Genomic DNA, 14,557 nt, shown 5'->3' on the forward strand with positions numbered 1-14,557 from the left:
GGCGCCTGTAGTCCCAGCTACTCGGGAGGCTGATGCAGGAGAATGGCGTAAACCCGGGAGGCGGAGCTTGCAGTGAGCTGAGATCCGGCCACTGCACTCCAGCCTGGGCGACTGCGAGACTCCGTCTCAAAAAAAAAAAAAAAAAAAGAAAGTTGTTCTGACTCAAAACAGTATTTTCAAACATTTCTCATAAGTCCGGAATTGTTTTTTTGGTGTGTGTTAATCCTATGTCATTCTTTGTTGTTTCTAGTAAGTACTCAATTCTCTCAGATTACTAAGGATTCTCTTCTCTAAAAAAAATACTGGCAAATTTAATATCATATTCTATACCAATGTATGAAAAGCTGCTAGTCATTTTATTTCTTCTAGATAACTAACACATGTAAAATTGAACCAAATAATGCCAGAAAGCAAATACCTGATTCTACAGCACATGGTAATAGCTGGGGTCCCGATAGTTACAGTTCTTACTTTCTTTTTATTCGTTTTACTTGTAGATAAAAGATGTTCTATGATCTTATTCAGTCACAATATTGATAACCAACTATTTTAACTGTATTCAGAGGTAGGGTTCATTGGGCCTGTCATAATCTTGGTCATAACATTTATTTATTAATGATGTTTGGGTAGGTAGCTATTGGGATTGACAATAGTATTAATACCAGCAGCAATGTGTGATGTGATATCAATGTTTATATCCCGCCCTCAAATAATTGAGCTCCCATGTATATGGAATACATGGTAACTGTTTTATTGTTACATGCATTAGCATTTTCAATAACTGTAGGCTATCTCAATCAATTTTCCCCCATCATTCCATGATTGTAGTTTTCTTCTATGCCTATTGAATAATCCAGATTAAAGACTACATATCATTTAACTCCCTGCCTCAAGTGATCTGCCCACAACAGCCTCCCAGTCATTTCACAATACTTTCTGAAGTAGTCAAGGGCTTGTGTACATGATTGTAGGCTTTGAAATTCTTTTCATTTTCAAAGGCAAAATTATAGAGGTGTTGTCCAGAACACCCTTAAAGTTCTCATTTTAAATGATTGCAATCTCTGAGTATAATTTCCTCTCAAATTTTGGGAATTCAAATCCATAATATCTTTGTCTTGGTATATAAATTATGAATCACAATTGGGAAAGCTACCAGGGTTTTTAACCAATAATCTACAAAACTAGCAATTCTCTAAGTGTGGTTCCAGGATCCACAAATATAGCATTACCTGAGAAAATACTAGAAATTCAGATTCCTGGGCCCCACTCCATACTCACTGAATCAGAAACTTGAGTTGGGGAAATGAAGTGCTGTAAACATCAACAAATAGGTGATGCCAAAGCAAACTAATATTGAAGAGCTACTCGGAATACGGTACTTTAAGTTACTTGTGTAACTTAAAAAGACAAATAAACCTCAAATCACAAACATAACACATTCATTGCAAAGTAAAGTTAATAACTACTCTTCTAAGTTATTCATTTATAATAATCTAAGGCATAATCACCTCACCTTTCACAAAAGTTGCTGTTACGGCATTTAATAATTTTTAATGAAACTGAGTTATTTAAACTTGACATTAAGATTGCCATGTACCCAAATTATCCTAAAAGCACTCAATTCACCTATTTAAGGCTAAGAAAACTCTATTTATGATACTTACAATCCAGTTATTCAAGACAAATAACCATTTCCTTTACATAATCATCTCATTTGAAGAGCAAAACTGAAAAGCTAGGTTACAGAATGAGGAAAACTTGAAACACTTAACTTAGATTTAACAATGAGCAATATGGTCAATTTATGTCGTATTTCTTGCATATTTACCAGAATCACCTTATCAAAAATATACATACAAACTTTGTACTAATTTTCTAATTATTATATTTCTTGGTGGGGGAAGGAGAGGCAACTTAACTCTTTTACTGACAATCACAGACAGGTAAGTTTTGAATGTGACTACTTTTCTCAAATATGTCCTTTCTGTTAGTCTTTTAATCCTGAGTCGATTCTTTTTCAGAACAAATGTAACCCACAATTGGAATGTAAAGATTTGTATTTCTTAGTGTCCCATTTTCTCCTTAGAATACAGTGGATTTCCTCGGGAAAGCAATTTTGCCAAGGGAAATGTAAAATGCATTTTTTATATTGCACCAAAAGAGGTATTCAATTTTTGTCTGGCATGTCCTCTGCTGTATTGCACATGAAAGTGAAAGGAAAGCAATTGGAAATCCTTGCCAGAGGCTAGTTATGAGCAATGAGTTCAAAGATTTCAGTGGCATGATACATAGTGCTTAAAATATAAGAGTCTACCGTCTCCTTTCCTTTTTTCCTTTTTCCATTTTGCAAAATGGTGAAACAACATTGTTCTTTCCCAACGTGGCTTTAAATAGCTCTTCCAATCTTGTTTTCCTGCCCCAGGATGTCTTAGGCAGCAATCACAATCTCCCTTTGCTCATCTGTCTTAGGGAGCTCCAGTCAGCTCCCTTTCCTAGAGTATCACTGGCATCAACCCTTTTCTATAATATAAATCATTTCTTTTTTGGCCAAAAAATACATGCAGTTCTTTAATTTTTGTCTCTGGGCCACTCATTTTGACTCATTGTGGGGGAGTAGCATTCAATGACCTCTTCCAAAACAACAGACACTGAGCTCATAGTCTTTAACGTTCCCCTCTCACACTAAGAACTGCTTGAATCTAAGTATCTAGAAATCTAAGATTCAATTGAAGAACAATTTTGCAAACACAACTTATAAGAATAGTGACTGAACTAATGCAAGAAAGTAAAGCATACAAGGCACAGAAGTAATATTACTATTTTTGTATACAAAAGTAAAAAATGGAAATATTGGAGTCATGAAGACTGAGGTATAACAGACACTTCCAAAGTCACCCTAAAAGTAGCAAGTGTTTTCAAAAACAAACAGAACACCTTTGAGCAAGAGACTTAATATAAAACCCTATTGATAAGGATACAATTCAAATATTTTTTTGAGGTTTAGCTCTTTTTTTCATTCAAGTTCTATGGACCCTGAAATGGGATTTTTAATACTAAATTTTAAAGATGTTTCAAAATTTTAATTTCAAAAAAAATGATCCCGAGAGTACAATATTTTTAAAAAGTATATGGATTCCAAAATGGTTAGGAAGTCAATAAATAATTCCAATAACTGTATAATCTGTGGCTGAGGGCTAAACTGAAGAGTAATCTCCTTTGAGAATGTACAAAATAAAAATAAATAGGTAAAAAGAATACACAAAACAGAACAGAAACAAAATTATATAACATATACACAAATCTAGGTAGAGATATAGATTGTTTTCCTTAATCAATGTATGCTAATCCTGTGTATATAAGTCCATTTTAGATAATATCAATATCATTTTAATTTCACTGAATGCAAATTATCCAAGTCAGAGAAAAGACCCTCCAACCTCTAGGCCAAATCTTGTCTAAAACAATTCAATCTGTCCTATAGTAAGATCAGGTGCATCAAATTCTTTCACATCAATCCCCACTTGTTTCCATACACACACTTAATAAATAATAGCTAAAATTATATATCTACATAAAATAAAGTGCATTCCATTGTCCTTCAGTGCTATACTGTATTATTGTCCACTCTGAGGCCTAAACCATGACTTCATCATACTTCTAAAACACAGATCATAAAACCCATTCAATGAAGGCTTCTGTTTCTTGCAAAATAAAACTTCAAAATCACCAGAGAGGTAATAATGGTCAGGTTAATGCCTGGCTTACATTCAACACTGAAATGGTATATAACTCATTTTCCCTCAAGGACCACAAAATAGCCTTGTAAACTCATCCTAGAGGATCTGAAAGAGAACCCCCTCATAACAGAATGGCATTACCAGCTTGCGGGCTCTGAGACTCCATTGAGTCATGCCACATGTATGGAAAATGATTTTTGGAGTGTTATTCTATCCAAGGAAAAACAAAACAAATTTTCCCCTTTCTAGATTAAAGGACATTCTGTCTACATTAAGACAAACAGGGTTGGTCTTAAACACTTGTGAATCTTAGCCCTATGTTTGACAAGCCTCCCAAGTATTGAACTCAAGAAACGTAAGAAATGAGATCAATGTTAGCTTTTTCATGAAATTTGAATGTGTCAGACAATAAATTCTTCAAATAGTTTGCCATCTTTTGCTAACAGGGAAAACTAAACAGCGAATTAATGACCTCCCAAGGATTTTGGAGAATGCTGGGTAAGTTTACTACAATCCACGTAAGTATAATATGCAGATCCTAATTATTTCATATCATATATTTCTATTTTGTACATTGAAATTAGGATCACGTTAAAAACTTTTATAAATGTAGCACACTAATATTATAGGTATATTGAATAGCCATTTTGTAGATAAAAAGGGCTTAATGTTGGTAATTTGACATGGTTCAAACTAATACATCTATAATACACACAAATAGGTAACAAACCACTCAGTAGACTTTAAAAAAATAAATCTATTAATACCTAAAGACTGAAGCAAAATACATTTGTCAGTTAATAGGAGAGAATTTTCCAGGAATCTGATAGAGATGGAATGAAGTGACCACTGGATATGATACATTTTTAAAAAATTGAGCGTGTTAGATAAATAAATACACTGTTTTTTAATACTTTAAAGACTCTGGAATGCCTGGAGGGACACAAGCATGGGTAATACAGTTGCCTGAAAAGAATTCATCATCATTAGGTTATAGTGATGTTGCTTTTGCTTCATTGCAGAATTTAAAAGAAAATAGAGTACCAGAGTTAAGTCCAAATGTTGCAGTGATGATGTAACTGTAAGTATGACACAAAGTTTCCTTCCAATTTAGCAGAAACAATGGGCAAATAAATTTTGATATTTATGTAAAATTAGTGGTCACTCGATACACAGATGATATGAAAGAACACATGTGTCATAAATCAGTAGCTCCTTTTAGACCTTCAGTAAGTATACTACACTCCACATAAGTATAATATGCAGATCCCAATCATTTGGGAGGGGGCTTAAAGTTGCTAAAAGGTGTTGTAGAGATCAATCGTGGAAATACATGCTTGTCGTCTCTTTGTGAATTAAATTTTCATGTAGCGTTGCAAAAAAAAAAATTACTATGTAAAAATAACACCTAAATAAATAAGCTTATCTTTCTTCAAGATTACACTTTTCAGCATGGCTATACAACTGACGTATAAAACAAGAAGTTATTTCAGTTGTTTAATAAGAATTCATTCTCAGTTCCACCAAATAATGGTATCACAAATTCATTTCAAAACACAAACTAGTGATTAATACATCAAAAAAATTAGTATACCGAAATTGTAGGGAGAATATGATGAACATTGAAAGGTTAGAAAGAAATACTCTTCAAATACGGTTGATTAGAGCTCAAATTATCTGTTTTCAGGTTCTCTCGTGACCCCATCTAAAATATAAGCCAATTGGATAAGACTATATACTGATTAAAATACAAAAATTAAAATAAAGCTTAAAAGAAGGCAAAAGAAAATTGATTACTCATTGCATGCTATTTTTTAAATTCATTACCTTAAAAATTACTAAACATATCCTATAAAAAGTCTTATCTTATTAAACTGTCCTCAAGGATTTCAAACTGTTATTTCTTGCATAATTTTGTTTTCTTTGATCAATTCTTATGAATGAACATAGTAAGCCTAGTGTCAGCAAATTTGTAAACTACTTCATTAAATTTTAACAGCATATTATAAAATATTATAAGATATAATTTTCCAAGTTTCAGTAACCATTTGCTGAACCTTACAGTTTAATATATTTGACTTCATTGCTAGAATCAGAATGCTAAAAATATGTGTGGGCTCTTCAATAATAAAAAAAGAAAATCTATTCATTTTCAAGAAGGCTGCTACCAAACTGCTGAATATATTTCAGGTCAAAGAAGAAAATAATTATTTTTAATTCTAATCTAATGGCATAAAATGGAGCCCTTGCTAAATTCTCCCAAGCCAGGTTTAGCTGCTTTATTTAGGGGAAAAAATTGTGTTTTATTCTTTCTTTAGTCTGTACAGTTGAACCCTTCTTCTTCCTCTTTATCCTCTTATTTTTCTTCCCCTCCCCCTCTTCCTTCTCTTTCTCCTCCTGCTCTCCTTTCATCACCATCATCATCAGCAGCAGCAGCTATGAATAGGTTTGTTTTCAGGGCACTTTGCAGGTTGGGTTCACGAACAAATGACAAAATCTTTACCCTTCAGGGATTTGTACTTTGAGAAGGGAGCTACGGCATGACATATACATAAAAAAGTAAACAGTAAGAGATGCTGTATATTAAATTAAAACATTTAAGAAATAATTGTTACAACAATTCAAAAAACTTATTGGTCCTTTAATTCCAGCTCTCTGACTCAAGGAAAATTGCTTGGTCAGTTTTTCAGATGGGCACAGTGTGTTATGATGAGAGGAAAGGAAATGTGGAGAAGGAATCTCTGCATTTATTAAACTCCTACTATATTCCAGGAATTATAATAGATGCTTTTACCTAGTCATTATTACGTCTAACTCACATTAAACGGACCTAAACCCCCAAAAAATTAATTCTCAAAATGGAGATTTTGAAAAAAATACAGTTGAATAATACAGATTAAGTTAGAGAGAAAATAAAGGTGGAGAAAAGGAGCCAGGGCTTTAACAAAAGTCATCTGGTTGGGAAACCAAAAGTCAATTGGCCACTCATTATGATGGTCAACTGAAAAACTGCTGGCACTTATACATGTTTAAAATTCATGGAGACAATCTGAGTGCGTGGTTTCTGAATTCTAGATCTTATGACTTAATTACAACTTTTTACTGTGAATGGTTGAGCAGAGATTTAAAATGTTTTAAGCTCAAGTATTCTGACTAGTATTCAAAGCATTCTTTTCACAGTAAAAGGGTTTTTTTTTTTTTTTAACTTGATGAAAAACTAAATAAAGTTTTTGAGACAATAAACTACTAAATGAATCTGGCTTTGGTAATACAAGGGTACTTTTTAAGACAGAGATTCTCAAAGCCTATGGTTGGTTTTAAATGGACAAACCACATTTAGTGTCACATCTAAGAGTTCCATTGCTCAAACAACGTTCAATCCTGATTTTAATAATGAATTCTATTATTGAATATTGACATTTTGAAAGGTATTTGAAGAAAAATAAATATAATTCTTCACTGCCCGTCAAATGTCGAGTCTATGGTTACAAAAATTTGAATTTAAATGCCCTTATTATAGGAAAAATAAATTTTTAACTAGAAAAATGGAGAAATCATTTGGCTCGTTCTCCCTTCTGACCACCTCATAATCTTTCTTGGAACTGAAGTGGAAAACTATCTCATTTTGTTACATGACAATTCTTTTTTCTCTGGATGTTTGTGTGAGATTTTCTCTTAGTTTCCTGTAGAGTTTGAACCCAATGGCCATTGACTAAATAGTGTGACCATAAAGTCAAAGAACGTTTGATATTTATTAAAAAACTGTAATTAATATTTATTAACTAATGTTAAGATATATTGACATTAGACACTGGAAATGAAATGCTTAGAACAGTGCCTGGATTATTAAATATTAGCTATTATTACTAATATTTTCCTTGAAAAATAAATCTTGCTAGTAAAAGTGCTTAATTATGTTTCTGATGTTCAATAACTAAACTGAACTGAAAAAATGGTATGGTATAGACTGTTAAAAATGAAAGTGGATATCCACCAACACAAGAAATGTGTAGAAGAATCTCAAAAATTGTTTTCCAAAAAAAAAAAAAGCTGTCAAGTTTTGGGGGGAAGCAAATTTGGGTATGTATTATTTCTTTATTTGAATTAGTTACTAAACTTTGTTGCATAAAACAACAATCAGGGAGTAAATACAGGTGTAAAGTTTTTCTCCCATATTTTACTTTTGTTAAGAAAGAATAGATAATTCACCATTCAAATAACCTTTCTCACGGGGAATATTAATTGCAACCATAAAAATGTAGAAAATAGTTTCCTAGACATTGGAAGTTCTATTATAAATCAATGAAACATGCTAATTAGCAAAATGCTTTAATTGCCTCACTTTTACTTGATAACTAAGAAAAAGCATGGCCACCCCCTTACAGGAGGCAATATGAACAATCTCTTATGTTTCTAGTGTCATTCTCAGGGATAGTCCATCCAATTCCTCTCTTTGATGGAGGTAAGTATACTAAAACTCATCATTTTTCATATGACAAAAATTTAAGTACAAAAACATTAAACAGTTTAAACAATGTGAGAAAGTGTCTTTCCTTCTTTTGGAAACGAATCTGGATATATACAGCAGTTAATGTTTTAACATGTTGACATCTCTTAATACACATCATTTAAAAGCCAACAGTCATTCTTCCTTTTTTCTCTGGCCTCAGATTTCCCCATATTATAACTTAATTCCCTAGTGAACTCTATAAACAAACTCCAGTAAGGAACCGACTCTCATCTTTGACCAAAATTATATTTCCCACTCATGATTTGAACAAAAAAAAAAAATCAGTTATCTTCTGTTTTTCTTTCTTTGTATTGTTCACAGTAGAAAGAAGGAAGTTACTGTTAGATTAAGAATATCCGAGACAATGGTCACAACTTGAAAGCACATGGAAAATCATGAATTATTTTTATAACATCAGCTAATCCACAGCTGTGCCACCTGTTAGTATGGATGCTATCCAAAAGGATTTTTGAAAGTAAGCCAGGCAGTCTGCCTTCGATGTATGAAAAAGAAAACTGTCAAACATTTTGAATAGTGGGGGAGGGGTTTTTGCTTGGGGGAAAATGGAGTTCACAATGGACAAACTAGGAGTTATCTCCTGTATCCTATGAATCCCTCATGAGTCATTGTCTTCTGATGAATAAGGGAATAATTAATTTCTAATAACCATTTCTTAGAAGTCATCACTCCAAGAATACTATCAACATCTATCTATCTATCATGCTGTACTTCTCATTTAGTCTCTTTAAATATTTAAACTTTAATTTAAGGAATTAATGAAGTAACTATATCAAGCACTTTCATTTGAAAAGGTGAATTCACTCATTTTAATGATATTGTAAAAGATCTATTCATATCCTTCATCCTAACAAGATGTTAGAAATGTATTATTAATCTTTTGGATCTTTGAGATAAACAGTACCACAGACACTAAAAGAAACCATAATTAGCAACTGATCCAATGAAAATATAAAATGATAAAATTCTGAAATGTTATATCTAAACCACAGCAGACATAACCACAACAATGCAGAAGTTCTGGGAATATCTATTCAACTTTATTAAAAATATAACTAATTTTCCCTACGGACAGATGTTATAGAACTACATTTGAAAACACCAAGGTATAAAAGTAATTTCTTATACCCAGGAGGACACTTCAGGTTAAGCACAATGCTAGTAAAAGCACAGCTGTCAAATCTTAGGACAGATTTTTTCTCCATGCTTTATAAAATCTGATTCTCTATGTTTCTTCCAGCCTTGTTATCCAAATGCAGAAACGGCAGCTGAAGAGATGATTTGTGACAGTATTTGCTGAGATGAAGTCTGTCCACTAGATGGATAAAACCAGTTCCCTTTTCATAGGTCTGTAAGTAGCCAACAGCTAAGAAGCAAATTATTCATTCTTACACTTAAATGACTGCTTAAAGGATTTTGATGTTGTTTTTGTTATTTTCTTAGCCACTAGTCTACAGACTTCAATGACATATTAAGGATTATAAATCTATTAATAAACCATACACATTCTGTCCTTTAATTTCTTTGCAATAGTTCCCCAAACATTATACTACCAATACTTACTGGTAGGCAATGATTTGGGGACAAACTAATTTAAATTGTAAAAAATTAAAGATCAGTGAGGGGAAAAAATCAAAATCATCAAGGTTATACTAAAAATTGGTGTCAAAGTTGAAATTTAATACATTCAATATACAGTTGATTCAGCTTCTGCTCACCAGGTTAAACTCAGGGAAAATTTCTTAGCACTAAGCCTCTTTATGTAAGACTCCTAAAAGGATCTGAAGATTTGTTTTATTTAGAGGTCTTTTGATTGCAAAGAATAGAGATTCACCCAGGGTAGCTGAAAGATGGGGCAGCATAGGTGTTACAGAAATTTGCCATGGGATAAAGAGATCCTCAGAGCATACTGAGAATCATTTTTTTCCCAGTTCAAGAAAGAAGGCCAATTGAACCAATTCATCATTTTGGATTCAATTCATGACTTACAAGTCATAGATTGCTAGTGCACTCAGGGATTGGCTGCCCTTGAAAACGTTTTCACATCTGGCAAAGAAAAAGAAGCCAGAGTTGGTGGTAAGGAACACAACCATAAATTACAGATCATAACTGATGAGTGCAATGGAAGCATGTGGGGGAGGCAGTCCTTCAAAGGAGTGTGGCTGCCAGGCAGGCACCTGTGGACATCTAGTGTAGAGAGTGGGGTTAAAAGTTCAGAACCTGGACTCATTCTGATTGTATTGAACCCAGCTCTACTATTTACTGCTATGTGACTTGGGTCTAGTCAATTAACCAATTTGATACTTATTTTCCTCAACTTTAGTACCACTTAAGGTTATTGTGAAGAGCCAATGAGTTCATTTAGCTGAAGTCCTTAGGCCAGTGTCTGGCACTGAAATCACCGGGCAATATAGGTTGGTCAATATTTCCTAGTCTCCTAAAGCCAAACGGCCTATTTTTTTTTTTCATTGATCATAGTGGTGTCGCTTCTTCAGAGATGATGTCTGCTTAAGGAAAGGTTAGATTCTAAAGTCATCTTTCAATATAAAAATAATCTTACACACACAAAAATGTCTGAAGAGACTTTTAGTCAGCTTATAAGCTGTACTGTATATTAAATATACTGTATATTAAGTACAATATACTGTATATTAAATATACTGTATATTAAGTACAATATACAGTATATCCTTTTGTGCATAGACTCCTTTATAGTAATACATGTTATAAATGTATAATGTATATGATGAAGAGTTCTCTTGTCAACAATAATTGTACAGTATTTTGAATAGTGAGATAGATGGACATTAACATTGATATGAAAAACAAAATAAACCTGTACACTCTCCTTTATGTATTCTTATTGGTTTTAATAAGCTAAAGATATGCTGAAATGACAAATAGGTTAGTGTTATTGAGCTAAGGATGAACAATGACCATTGAACTTTGTCTGTATATTGCTGTTTGAAATGATGAAACTGGTCATTTGATCACATTGAGCTTGATCATCTACATCTGCTAGTGACTCAATCCCTGACAGTCACCAAGGATTGATTCCATTGAGGCGATGGTAGGCGGGGTTTTGGTGTTGGAAAAGTCGGTGGTTGACATTGACAGCACAGACTCATATAAGCTGCTGGTTTATTACACTAGAAAAACATGGTGAGTGATGCTGTGGCTGTTATCTTTTGTGCTGATCAAAACTTTCTGGTATACTCCATGTAATTTTGAGACTTGTTTCATAAAATGTTCATGTTCAGAAATTAAATCCATCATGGTTTTGGCTGTTTGGAACAGTTCAGCCAATTTATGAAGACTCCAACCTGCTGGCTCCTTCTGTCCATTGTTGTTTTCTTTTTATCTCTATACAGTTTTGTTGGTCCCTTTACTCATTGATTCATCAGCCTTCCTCTGTAAACCCCTCCTAATTCAGCAAGGCCTTCATTAGGGCTGTTCACAAAGAGATGGTCACCCACTTGTCTGGCAACCTGAATGTGTATTCACCAATTCACTCCTAATTAGGAACCCATAAATCATTTACATATTTTCTCTTAAGATTTGGCAAAATGTTCTACAAACAGTTGCATGGCTACAAGTCATAAATACGTACCTGTTAAATCTTCATCCAAATATCTTTATTCACTTTGCTCAACACCTCTGCAGTAATTGGGGTCCCTGTTGCCATGATTTTGTGACTACGGTTCTTGATTTTGGTGACAGATGATGCTAAGTTTAGGACGGCCATACTAAAGACCAAATTCAAAACATTCTTTTCTTTTTTCCTTTTTTTTTTTTCCTTCAGTACTAGAATACCATTTTGGCTGTTCAGTTTTGGCTGAACACAAGATGAAGTAAGTGGCTTTCATTTAGAGGCCATGTTTTACCAAAAACTATATGTTTCTTAAAATACTAGATTCCCCTCAGCATAATGAGATACTCACTTTTGGGGAGGGTGGCAGAAATTGATGGAGCAACAGATTAATGATTCCCATTTCAGTTCCACATCAAGCATGGGCTCATTGAACAGAATGGCTGGTGGGTGAAGTCACCCATACTTTTAAATTATCCTCCCTCTCTGGCTGAACACATATACTTAAATTAGGATAACAGTTAGGGGACTATTCTCAATTGCCTTTTAAAGCTTGAGGGGGGAGTGGGCTCTGACCATGAAGAAAAATATATTTCTTATGGATGATCTCTTTAAGTGCTTAAGCATCAAGTATCTCTATTTTCAAACATATGAAATTACAATTAATTAATGAAACCACTCAGTTTTACATTCTAGTTGAATTTGCAAGGTAATATGAGTAAACACTGATGTGAGTTTTAAGTCTTGGTGACATGTGACAGGAAAGACAAGGTCTAAATTTTAAGAAAAGACTGAAAAGCCACTTACTTCTTGCAAATGGAAGAAAACTCTGTGATATCTGAATTATTGTTTAAGAAAATCCTATGCGGTTTAAGAAAAACGGGATAAGAACACAAAATGCTGCTTTTCTTGAGATAGATCATTAAGTCTCTCCACCTAAACTCTTGAAAAATCTCTAACGATTTTATCTTTTGTCAAATTGCTCCTCCAGTAATTTCACAGTTACAGCCCACGCACATATCGACAGAGCATTTCGATTCAAATGTAACTTTCTAACAACAAACTTAGATAGAAAAGGTGTCACAGGCGTAGTTGAGAGGAACAGAATATCAAGAGTGAAGAAAAGTAAATCCCCCTTTTCTCAATTAAGAAAGAAACCTAAACCATAAATATTGTATTCATATACATTTACAAACTGATAGACCACTAAACATTTTTCTGATTTAAAATTGCTTTCCACCACTGTTACTGGTGCATATATTAACGATGAAAAACCCACTGTGACAGAAATCTTTCCTCACAGCATTGCCACCTCCACCCCCATACAAGAAAGCTTTTCAGTGTTACCTGAGGAAAAAAAAATCGTAACTAATTACATCATTTTTCTTGGTTCCTGCATCTACCAAGGCTTGCTAAGACACATTCAACCTGTTACCACAATCCATGATTTAACTCAAGATTTTATTTAGTGTAATGAATATCATTGTTCTATTTAAAATGTTGTTTGTCTTTCCTTAAGCAAATCGATCGGCCAATAAGTATCATCATTAGATATTACAAAAAAGATGTTGTCATAAGATATTTTATTCTAAATTAAAACAGTCCATCAAGATACCTTGTAAGAACAGAAATGACCATTAAAATTTCCCATTTACAATCACTGATGAATACTTAGGCTATTTGTGCATATAATAAAGGGAGCTGAGGTTTTTTAATTTAAAAATAGATCACATGCTATTAATGTAGATTTTTGTGTTTCTATTACAGATTATCATTAATAAGGGTACTAAGGACTAAAATTGGGAAATATCTATTACCTTTTGCTTATAACAAACTTTCATATATTTAATATCAATGGTCTTTTATTACGTGTGTGTGTGTGTATGCACCATATATGCCTCAAAGTATGTATGTGTGCATTAAGAGAAGAAACCCAGCATAGCTAAATAGCTAAAAATATGGTAACTATACTGCGCTTCCACTCTGTATATTTTATCATATAAAATATAGTTTTTTAAACAAGTGCCTTTATATACATTTGAAATTAACTTTGATAGCTGAATCCTTTTCAACACTACTCTTGAATATTACCTTTATGTAGTATTACCTGTGTTACCGTTTCAGTCCTAAGAAAATGAGACCATTTTCTTTGACATTACATAAGCCCGCAGCAGACGAGAGAAACGCTGCCTGTCTGGGGTGAAAGCTAGCTCCCTCTGAAGCTACCATTTGACACATTAAAAGAATTCTCGAGTTGATTGAATCATTCCAAATTACCAATATTTGACCATTTCAACCTACAAAAATGGCAATTTCACTTTAACTCATACAGCCAGATATACCTAGACAAGCTTTAAAAATGCATCAAAAAATTTCCTTTAACATTTATTACTCAGAAGTTGATTACAGTCAACTATATAGAAAGGAAAATCTTAACGTTTCTATACACCCTGAACATTTATGAACTTTTGCTCCATCTGCTTAAACCGAAAGTGCATCCTCGTTTTTATGTTCTTATTTTTTAAAGATTGTTTTAAAAACGTGCAGCAATCAAAAGATAATTAATGGTCCTGGTCTTTGTTCTATCAGATGTCCACGCAAAGGTATGGATAATGATTCCATCACCAAATTTTTAACTAACTCCAAATATTGTATTTGTGGCTCACACTAGGGATCCCTTGACCCAGTTCGGCAAGCGTGAAA

General features: G+C 33.4%; 1 protein-coding gene across 3 annotated transcripts in view; it reads right to left on the minus strand.

Moving 5' to 3' along the window:
* Nucleotides 1–14,557, minus strand: part of GPM6A (glycoprotein M6A) — a 370,573-nt gene that overhangs the window by 166,639 nt on the left and 189,377 nt on the right. The window lies entirely within an intron of this gene.

Source organism: Trachypithecus francoisi, unplaced genomic scaffold (assembly GCF_009764315.1).
Source record: "Trachypithecus francoisi isolate TF-2019V2 unplaced genomic scaffold, Tfra_2.0 Lachesis_group1, whole genome shotgun sequence".
NCBI classification, from domain to species: domain Eukaryota; kingdom Metazoa; phylum Chordata; class Mammalia; order Primates; family Cercopithecidae; genus Trachypithecus; species Trachypithecus francoisi.